Source organism: Lactuca saligna, chromosome 8 (assembly GCF_052625555.1).
Source record: "Lactuca saligna cultivar CGN05327 chromosome 8, ASM5262555v1, whole genome shotgun sequence".
Taxonomy (NCBI): domain Eukaryota; kingdom Viridiplantae; phylum Streptophyta; class Magnoliopsida; order Asterales; family Asteraceae; genus Lactuca; species Lactuca saligna.
This window is the reverse complement of record NC_136424.1, coordinates 53,612,124-53,622,063: the sequence shown is the minus strand read 5'-3', so window position 1 is coordinate 53,622,063 and position 9,940 is coordinate 53,612,124. Positions and strand designations below refer to the sequence as shown.

Genomic DNA, 9,940 nt, shown 5'->3' with positions numbered 1-9,940 from the left:
TCAACAACCCTCAGCTATGACAATCGAAAGAGAAAACTGGACCCATAATACGATAGCTCTTCCGATGTTCCTCCTTCATAGCCTCCTGTTGGGCCTCTCGGATCTGCTCCAGAAGCGGAGCCACCACAATCATCCTCATACAGATACCCCTGATCGGCGCTGCCTTGTGGCTAAGCGCGTCGGCCACAACATTGGTCTTCCCCGGATGGTAAAGGATCTCACAATCATAATCCTTCAACACATCTAACCACCGACGTTGCCTCATGTTCAGATTCGGTTGGTCCATAAGATACCTCAGGCTCTTGTGGTCCGTGTAAATGGTAAAACGAACCCCATAAAGGTAACGATGCCAAATATTGAGGGAAAAAATAACCGTCCCCAGCTCCAAATCATACATCAGATAGTTCGCCTCGTGAGGCTTCAGCTTCCTGGAAGCATAAGCAATGACATTCCCTCTTTGCATTAAAACTACGCCCAAACCCGAGATGGACGCGTCGCGGTACACAACAAAATCCTCCATGCGCTCTGGCAGGGCTAAGATTGGCACCTCACACAATCTCCGTCTCAATGTCTCAAATGTAGTCTGCTGCTCAGGACCCCATCGAAAGACCACAACTTTCCTTGTCAGCCTGGTCAGAGGTACGACTATCCTGGAGATGTCTTGAATGAATCTACGATAGTAGCTTGCCAACCCCAGGAAGCTCTAAATCTCAGATGGAGACTTCGGGACCTCCCACCTCATCACGACCTCCACCTTGGTTGGATCAACTGATATCCCGTTCTAGTTGACAACACTACTAGAAAAACAGCCTTTTACGACGTTCATTGCGCGTCGTAAAAGGCTCAGACGACATGCAAATGCGCGTCAAGGAAGGCCCTGTCATAAAGAGAGATGACGCGCATTTACGACGCTCATTTACGACGCGCAATTATGACATGCGTTTACGACACGCAATGCGTGTCAAGGAAGGCCCTGTCATAAAAGAAGATGACACACATTCGCATGTCGTAACCTTACGACGCGCGTGTTAATGACACGCAATGCGTATCAAGAAAGCCCCTGTTAAGAAAGGCCATGTCATAAATGAGGATGACAAACATTTTTGCGTATCATAATTTTAAATGTTTAAAAAAAATATTATCTATAGATTTGCTTATTTTCAAATTAAATTTGCATTTAATGTTTAATAATAGATAATAAAATATCATATACAAAAATAGAATCCATTGCATAAATTTAATGTCATACAAATAAACGTTCCATGGTAGATAAAACAAATTAATAGAAGTTGTAACAAAAATTTACAAACAAATGGTAGCAAATATGTTATCAAAATTCCTACATTAATTAGTGCTAAGCTCTGATCCTCCGGTTGAATTCTGCAGTCAGGAAACGATTAAGACAAGTACACATTATTATAAAGTTCATTTATGATCCTCAAATAAAAAATCAAGCAACTACATATATTATTGGCCATGAGAGAAGTAACCTTATAATAGATCTCAAGAAGCACATTGTTGCGAGCTGCCTGCAGAAAACCATGGCAGACATAAAGACATGAGCATGAGCTTTGTTGTTGCTTTTATAAAAAAAATGAACTTATTCTATAGGTTATAAGATATAGTATAAATTTTTAACTTTTAAGCATTTTATAGCTAGCATAAAGTAGAATTTGGAATCATTAAGAATATAATGAGTACTTTGTTGTTGGAAGATGCCTAACCGTTGCATAATATTTAGACTCAAAAAGGAAAATGTGGCAAATTTACCTGTACAAAGCTAGAGACAGAAAGAAGTGGCTTCTCTCCAATCTTCTGATTTCTTGCCTGAAAATTAACAAAGAATTTAGCAACTTGTAAGGAATAAGGGAAAAAAGTACTACACTAAGTTCAGAACTTAAAAATCAATTAAGATAACATGCAAATAATGAAAGCAGAATACCTAATAACTAGGCCAACAAGTTAGCATCATATATATATATATATATATATATATATATATATATATATATATATATATATATATATATATATTCAGGTGTAAACAGATGAAAGATAAGTTTAGGTCACACAAAAGTTTTCCAAAACAAAAGCAGAAGATAAATATAATAAAATTAAGAAATGAAGAACATACATGTATTAGAAGCATGACAAGTGCAAAGATAACTTTTGCAACTTCTGTCAGAAAGTTAACACTAATGGGGCTAAAATTGAATCTCCCATCAACCTTGGACAAGTACACCAAAATCGGCTGTAAAAGATGATCAATTTAGTGAGGTATTGATCAATTATGTAACATGGAAACAGTACACAACTAACTATACCTAAATATTATCCTGTCAACGATGCATGGAATTTAAAGAGTTGTTTATGTTATGTGAAAGATATGTACTATAAATAGATACACAAAACACGTTCTTTATCTTGTCTTCCGGGATAAAGAACATTTTGCCCTTATTTTGAGTTATCTATTATTCTCTTATTGTAATTATGTATTATATACCCTTGTTCAGAAATAAGGTTATTTTGATCATTTTTAAATATGACCTAAAATATTACTCTTGTTCAAAACATGTTATTTAAAGCAAGAATGAAATTAACCTAATTTATCATGTCACTGAGATAAAACTAGAGAGAAGAAATGATGAAAAATACACTTGTGTGCATAACAAGAGCAGAATCAACCTAATTTATTTTGGGTGGAACGTGAACAGGGGGTCGACCAGGAAAAGGGTTAGCATGGGGATGTGATTTAAGTTATGATTATGTCAAAATTAATTATGCAACCTCTTTAGGCCCGGACAGTCTTGATAAATGTTGGTCAAGCAAATGCAGCCACTGTAATTTTTTACTTAACTTTTTTGTTTCCCGTGATGTAAAATGACGTAAATGAACACAATGAGGTTTACACTTTACATACATTGAAAAGGGCATATGAGCAGTCTATTACATCTTGGTAACCTGCATCCCCCTGTAAGGGCATATACATCATTTTACATCACGGGTAACAAAAAGTTAAGTAAAAAATTACCGTGGCTGCATTTGCTTGACCAACATTTATCAAGACTGCCCGGGCCTAAAGAGGTTGCATAATTAATCTTGACATAATCATAACTTAAATCACATCCCCATGCTAACCTTGTTCCTGGTCCATCCCCTGTTCACGTTCCACCTAAAATAAACAAATAAATAACACAAGTTTCTTTTTGATTTAATGCAGAAAGAATGACTTAATAATAAAGTTACCTATGGATATCTGAATTTTGACAGTGCCATGAGCATCACCAGCCTCTTTCAGGTAATTACTAGCTGCTACCCTGGAACACTCCCGCATTTTCAGTATTTCAATTATCATGTATCATGTATCATGTATGGTGTTACTGTTACCTATCAAATGGAAGTGGCTGGCCTCCTTCCATAAGTAGAATATCTCCAAGTGCTATTCTAAGGGCATTTGAGTAAAAAAAAAATCCCCACACACCCTGCAGCACAGGCTATCCGCCCCCAATTTGGATCCCTACCATAAATTACCACCTGATAAAACCAACCATAAAAAATCATCATTATATCATTGGAAGTAGTTATTTCACCTTGAAATAACAACATATTAACCATCATGCCTTGGTAAGTGAAGAAGATGCCACTGAACGTGCAATCTTTGCTGCTTCACTTTCACTCCCTGCACCACTTACTGTCATCTGCATAATTTCTCATTTCCATAAATACCTTTCTGCCCTTCCCCCCCCCCCCCCCCTAAAAAAAAAGACCTCTATCAAACATGTTGCCCCTTCTCCATCCCATGCTATTGATTTGGCAAGCCCTTGCATTACCTTAACAAAAAAAACACTTGTAAAATGCATGTAACAACAAAAGGGTAAATTGGTAATTTAAACATACCGCATCAAGGCACATTTGTAGTTGGTTTCCTTCATAACTGTGTAATGATGATATCCTGTTTGATCCAGATAAACCACTAGCCAAAGCAATAATGGTATCATTGGTGCTAGTATCCCCATCTACCTGCAATATTTTAGTTATTAATACACACATGTCACTGTTGGTTAAACGACTAAAATACCCTTTAATGATGCTACTACTTATAGTAATTTGGTTGAAACTTCGATTCACATCAACCTGAACCATCTTTCGCTAGATGTCAGTATCTACACGAGCATCAGTCGTTATAACCTGAAAATTGACATTTTTTTTTGAATCAATTAAAATTTTTTTACAAAACATTTTGTGGTAATAAATTAATAATATGGCAATATTAGTACATACACCAAGAAGTGTTCCCATGTTTGGGTGGATCATTCCGGAACCTTTTGCCATTCCCCCGATTCTTATACCGCTTCCACCAACCTTAAAAAAATAACTTTTTTTTTAATAAAACGATATTAAATGAAATAAAAAAAGTAAGCAAATAAATATAAATATGATACCTCAAACTCTACTGCTACACTCTTGCTCACAATATCAGCTGTTGTTATTTCTACATCAGCAGAAATTGCTCTCCAAACCAAAAGTAGAATAGATAATTAATTTAACATTTAAAGGAAAGGAATGCAAGGAGTTACAAATTACAACATTACCCCTTGAAACTTGATGAAAGCAAACTAATTAACTTAGGAAGTGAATTAAGAAGTGGCTCCTGCACATAATATGATAAGTCAAACAAGTGGTCAAGAAATTGACTATAAATAAACTTGCTGTGTTATTTACCTTCTTTATTCATTGACCAATTACCTCAGTTGATTCTATCAAGATTTCATCTGGGCTTACTTGAAGTAACTGTAGAATTGTGAATTATAAGTATTATTTTCATTGTGTAAATAGAAATAAATGAACACAATGAGGTTTACACTTTACATACATTGGAAAGGGCATATGAGCAGTCTATTACATCTTGGTAACCTGCATCCCCTGTAAGGGCATATACGTCATTTTACATCACGGGTAACAAAAAGTTAAGTAAAAAATTACTGTGGCTGCATTTGCTTGACTCAGGGACCAACATGTAACTTACTGTAATATTTATAAATATTTCTTTCATTCACAATAAAATGATAAATTTACCTGAGGAAATGCATAGTCATGATGTGCATCGCGTATAGATGGCACAAGAATCACACGTGCAACAGAGCCCATATATTCCACATAATCTTGAAGTTGAGGAACAATTCATACATAAAAAATGAAGGGAAAAAGTGGAAATAAAAGTGTTACAGGTAAAAATAAAGGAGCAGTTTAGACGATTATACCCTCCTAAGGATTTCAAGATGGAATAAATCATCATAAGTCCTGTAAGCACTAACCCCCAATAACAATCCCTACATCCGAATAGGCAGGCCCGCATAGATGCCCTATCTCATATACAGATCATCTGGTGCATCTATCTCCTCTAACCATGCATATTCATCTTCTTTTCCATCAATCAACTCATCTCCACTTCCTGTCATTCCAATAAAGAATACAACAACCTTTACAAATTCACAAAATCAAGTAACAGATTATGCTCAACTTACCAAAACTGGAGTAGGGGTAATCTCGGTAATAAGTACATTTTCTTCTGGAATATTCTTCATACGGAGGTGTGAGAATGTCAAGTACAGCACAAGAGGTTATGGCAGTGAAGCAATGGAGGTTCCCTCCTATTTCTGGATACAAAACTGAAGTGCTACATGGTGCTGGCAGGACTTTGTCCACTGACAACTTCGCTAACCTAACTATTACATGAATTCCATCAACACTTTGCATTTTTGCACTTAAATTAAATGTTTTAAATATAGGTACAGAGATGATTTTTTCTGTAGAGTTAATTATGTTTCTAATCATTATGGAAGAACTAGAATCAGACCTGGAGCTCGAGCAATTCCCTTTGAATCCTTGGTGAGTGGTGGTTCAACTCTGTTATGTAGTAAGTAAGACATGGATTAAATTATAAATTCTTGATCAGTTAATCTCTCAAATTGATCAGTTAATCTCTCAAATCCTTGATGACTCCACTGCCTGGCAGTGTGTGATTCGAGGCGACGATGTGATTGTCTTTCAACGGACGTTTTGATGTCCGATTGACACGGGTGAGCTTCGGGATCGACTTATGGAGATATTTTCAAGCAAAGAACCGATGAAGTATAGACAAGAAAAGGTTACTTACGTTTACTGAGATGTGGTTGAAAGCCCTAGTTCTTTTCATCAAATTTGTGAAGACATGACCTGAGATGGAAGGATATGGAAACGGTGATGAGAGAGAGAGAGAGAGAGAAGAAGAAGAAGAAGAAGAAAAAGAAGGCAAGTGAGGAAGGAAGGAAGGGGCGTCGATAACTAGGGTAAGGCGGCAGTCGGGACGGGTAAGGAAGGAGCATCGATAAGATAATTAGGGCAAGAGGGAAACAACCATCGAAATCGACAATGCCGTCTCCGAAATTGACCGGAAAGCACCTCCATTCATCATCATCGGCAGATCCATCCCAGTCTCCCTTCTTTCCGTCACTTCTCACAATAGAGAAAAAAGAGGGGAGAGTCGATGCAAAAAAATAGAGGTAGAAAAGAAAGGCGGCTTTTCAAAATTTTAAGGTTTTGTTTTCCCCCGTTATCTTCTCAAGGCGCGTTTCACTAAAATTATAAAGCGACACCGACAGAGGACGCGCATTTAACATAAAGCGCCCTCCGTGTTTTTAATTTTTTTTTATTGAGACACTAATTAAAGGGCACGCAAAAATGCGTGCCCTCTATCCTTCAAATTTTGGAAGGCTGACATTATTTTTAAGGGTACACAAAAATGCGTATCGTAAATCAGCGAGTGTCATTGTTTGCACGTCATTAAAGGGTATTTTTCTTGTAGTGCAAGGTGCCCAAGAAACCGCACCTCGCGCAACCATAACTCATACGTGGAGAACTTAGCACACAAGCTCTCCCTCCTCAAAGTATTCAAAACCTCTCACAAGTGATCCTCATGAAGCTATCACAGACTGATCCATCATCGGTCTGCACACGCGGTTCATGAGATCCATGAATGTGGTAGGAGAATTGGTGAGCCCGAAGGGCATCACCACGAACTCATAGTGGCCATAACGCGTCCGAAAAGCAATCTTCTGTACATCTTCATCTCTAACCCTCATCTAATGATACCCCGAACACAAATCAATCCTGGAGAACCAAGATGCTCCTTGTAACTGGTCAAAGAGATCATTAATCCTTGGGAGTGAGTAACGGTTCTTCACCGTTACCTTATTCAGCTCCCGATAATCTATACACATTCGATGTGACCTATCCTTCTTCTTCACAAATAGAATCGGGGCTTCCCAGGGTGAACTCCTTAGTCTAATGAAACCCTTGTCTAACAGCTCATGCAGCTGTGTAGACAACTCCTACATCTCAGGAGGAGCCAACTGATACGGTGCCTTGGCTATCGGAGCCACACCATGGACTAGGTCGATCCTTAACTCCACCGGCCTCTCCGGAGGTATCTCGGGCAACTCCTCGGGGGAATACATCCAAAAACTCTCTCACTACTGACACATCACTCACCGTTGCCCCTCCTTCCTCCCGGGTGTCCATAACATAGGCGACGTATGTTGCGCAGCCCTGCTGAAGGTAGCGCCTAGCCCTCGCTGCCGAACATAAAGCTGGTCCTCGCTGTGGCCTCTCGCCTTGAATCACCAGCTCTCCCCTACCTGGGGTCCTGATCTGAACCAACTGTTGCACGCAATAGATCACTGCCCTGTTGGGGCTTAGCCAATCCATACCAGTAATAACCTTGTTCCCCCTCAACGGTATGGGAACCAAATCCACTAGATAACGTTGTTCTAACAACCTCAAAACAAAATCCCAGAAGACCTCTGATGGTCGCATAGACCGGTCGTCCACAATCTCGACCTTTAGAGGGAAATCCAACATGCTCGATGTAACACCCGTAGATCCGGGCTAGTCAATTTAGAGATAATAGGGGTCGAAAACAACTTTTGACAAAAGATTATTTAGAATAAATAATATTAACCAAGTTTTAGAATACGTCTCAAGGGTTCCGTACATATAAAGAACGTTGAAATCCGAGTTGTAATGAAGAAGTTATGGTCCGTTGAAATTTTCCGGCAAAACCGACACGTCACCGGGAGACGTAAATAGTGAATCTATTATGGAGGACTTTTTAGCCATAGAAATATAAACAAAATTTGTAGTATAAATTAAACCGAGAACATACAACAAAAAAAAACCGCATAAATCTGATTTCGTATGAAGAAGTTATGAATTTTCTAAGATTTGGCTTAGAAGTGCACAACCCGAAATCGAATTTTAGACCAAGCGGTTTTTGGCCTGCACGACCTAAATGAGAATTGAATATCTCATTAATAGGAACTCAACGGTAAAAAAAACAGACGAAAACAGAGTCCGTATGTAGAAGTTATGAATTTTACGCGGACATTTAACAATACAATCTCCTCGTACTGTTAAATTTAAGATCGTTTTCGCATATGAGCTCCGTTTTCGAATGTCTTTTTATCGTTTAACTCCTGTTAATGATATCTACATTTCTCGTTTAGATTATTTTGGCTAAAAATCAACCACCTAATATTCGAATTTCCAAGCTGTTTACTGTTATGCTAAATCTTAGACAAATCGTAACTTCCTCATAAGAAGTTAGATTTGGACGTTCTTTTTATGGACTCTCTCAATTTAACATATAATATGACTTTCTTTTAGATCGATAAGGCTAGAAAGTATTTTATTGTAAATTCGCTTTTTACGATTACCGGTGTCGTGCTAGTTTTCCCATAAAAGTTCGACAGGTCATAACTTCTTCGTTATAACTCGAATTTCGACGTTCTCTGTGTACATAACCTTGTGACATATAATATAACTTGGTTAAGATTATTTAATCTAAATAATCTTCTATTAAAAATTCATTTTTGATTCTTGTTGTCTCTAAATTGACTAGCCCGAATATGTCGGTGTTACAGAGTAGCGGCTAGTTATTTAGATAAATACGAATAACCAATAATAATATAATTAATTTACAATAAATCATAAAATAAATTATTATCTAAGCATGTGTTCCCCCTATGGAAAATCAGTAAAAAGGGGTCGTGAAACTCATCCTTGAATTGTGCTTTGGCTGGCTCTGGGTATTGCTGTTGAAGGCGTCGAGAGGCTCAGGACCGCTCGGGGAGAGGGTAGCTCTTCTAAATGGATAAAAGAGGGAAAAAATAGAAGGAATTGGTTTGTTAATTGAACTGAACACACAATGCTATTTATATTTGTTAAGAAGTAAAGCGGATAACTAGCACAACCAAAAGCACACAAGACATAGTATTTACGTGGTTTGGTCAAGGTGACCAACGTCCATGGGCAGGAGAGGAGTATTCTTTATTTCAGAGCTCTCAACATAGAAGTTACAAGTAAAATTACATAGAGATTCTCCTATCACTCTAGAATTCAAGATACAAAATAACCTAGCATGCATCCCTATTTATACTTAAGGGATTAGACCTAAAACCCTAATAGGCCAAGCCCATTAGCCCATAGGCACATGAAGGTTGTCAACCGTTCACAATCCGCCATGCAGCATCTTCAGGAACATTCTTGAGCTTTATCATCTTCTAGGCATACTTGGATCAACATGGAACAACAGAGGAATCAATATGGTGCATCATGTTCCAAGATGGTCCGTGATGGCGCAACAACTTCTTCATGGCTCAACAGCAACCCTAGTTGGCACAACAGGGATCTAAATGGTACAAGAACATCAAGTATGGCGCACAACATCAATCTTGGAGAAACAATATCACCATGAGCAACAGGCACATGCATGGCTCAATAAAGCCATGCATGGCTCAACAAGAAAACAAGATGGCTCAAGAGGAGAATAAGACGGCTCAATAGCATCCCTCTTAACCCATCTCTTCATCATGTGGCTCAAAAAGGACCCCTTGTTGATCCA

General features: G+C 38.1%; 2 pseudogenes; both read right to left on the bottom strand.

Moving 5' to 3' along the window:
- Positions 1–1,344: 1,344 nt before the first annotated feature.
- LOC145009632 (arginine biosynthesis bifunctional protein ArgJ, chloroplastic-like) lies at positions 1,345–5,148 on the bottom strand (annotated as a pseudogene).
- A 215-nt stretch (positions 5,149–5,363) lies between these two features.
- Positions 5,364–5,757, bottom strand: LOC145009631 (plant cysteine oxidase 3 pseudogene; annotated as a pseudogene).
- Between the last annotated feature and the right edge of the window lie 4,183 nt (positions 5,758–9,940).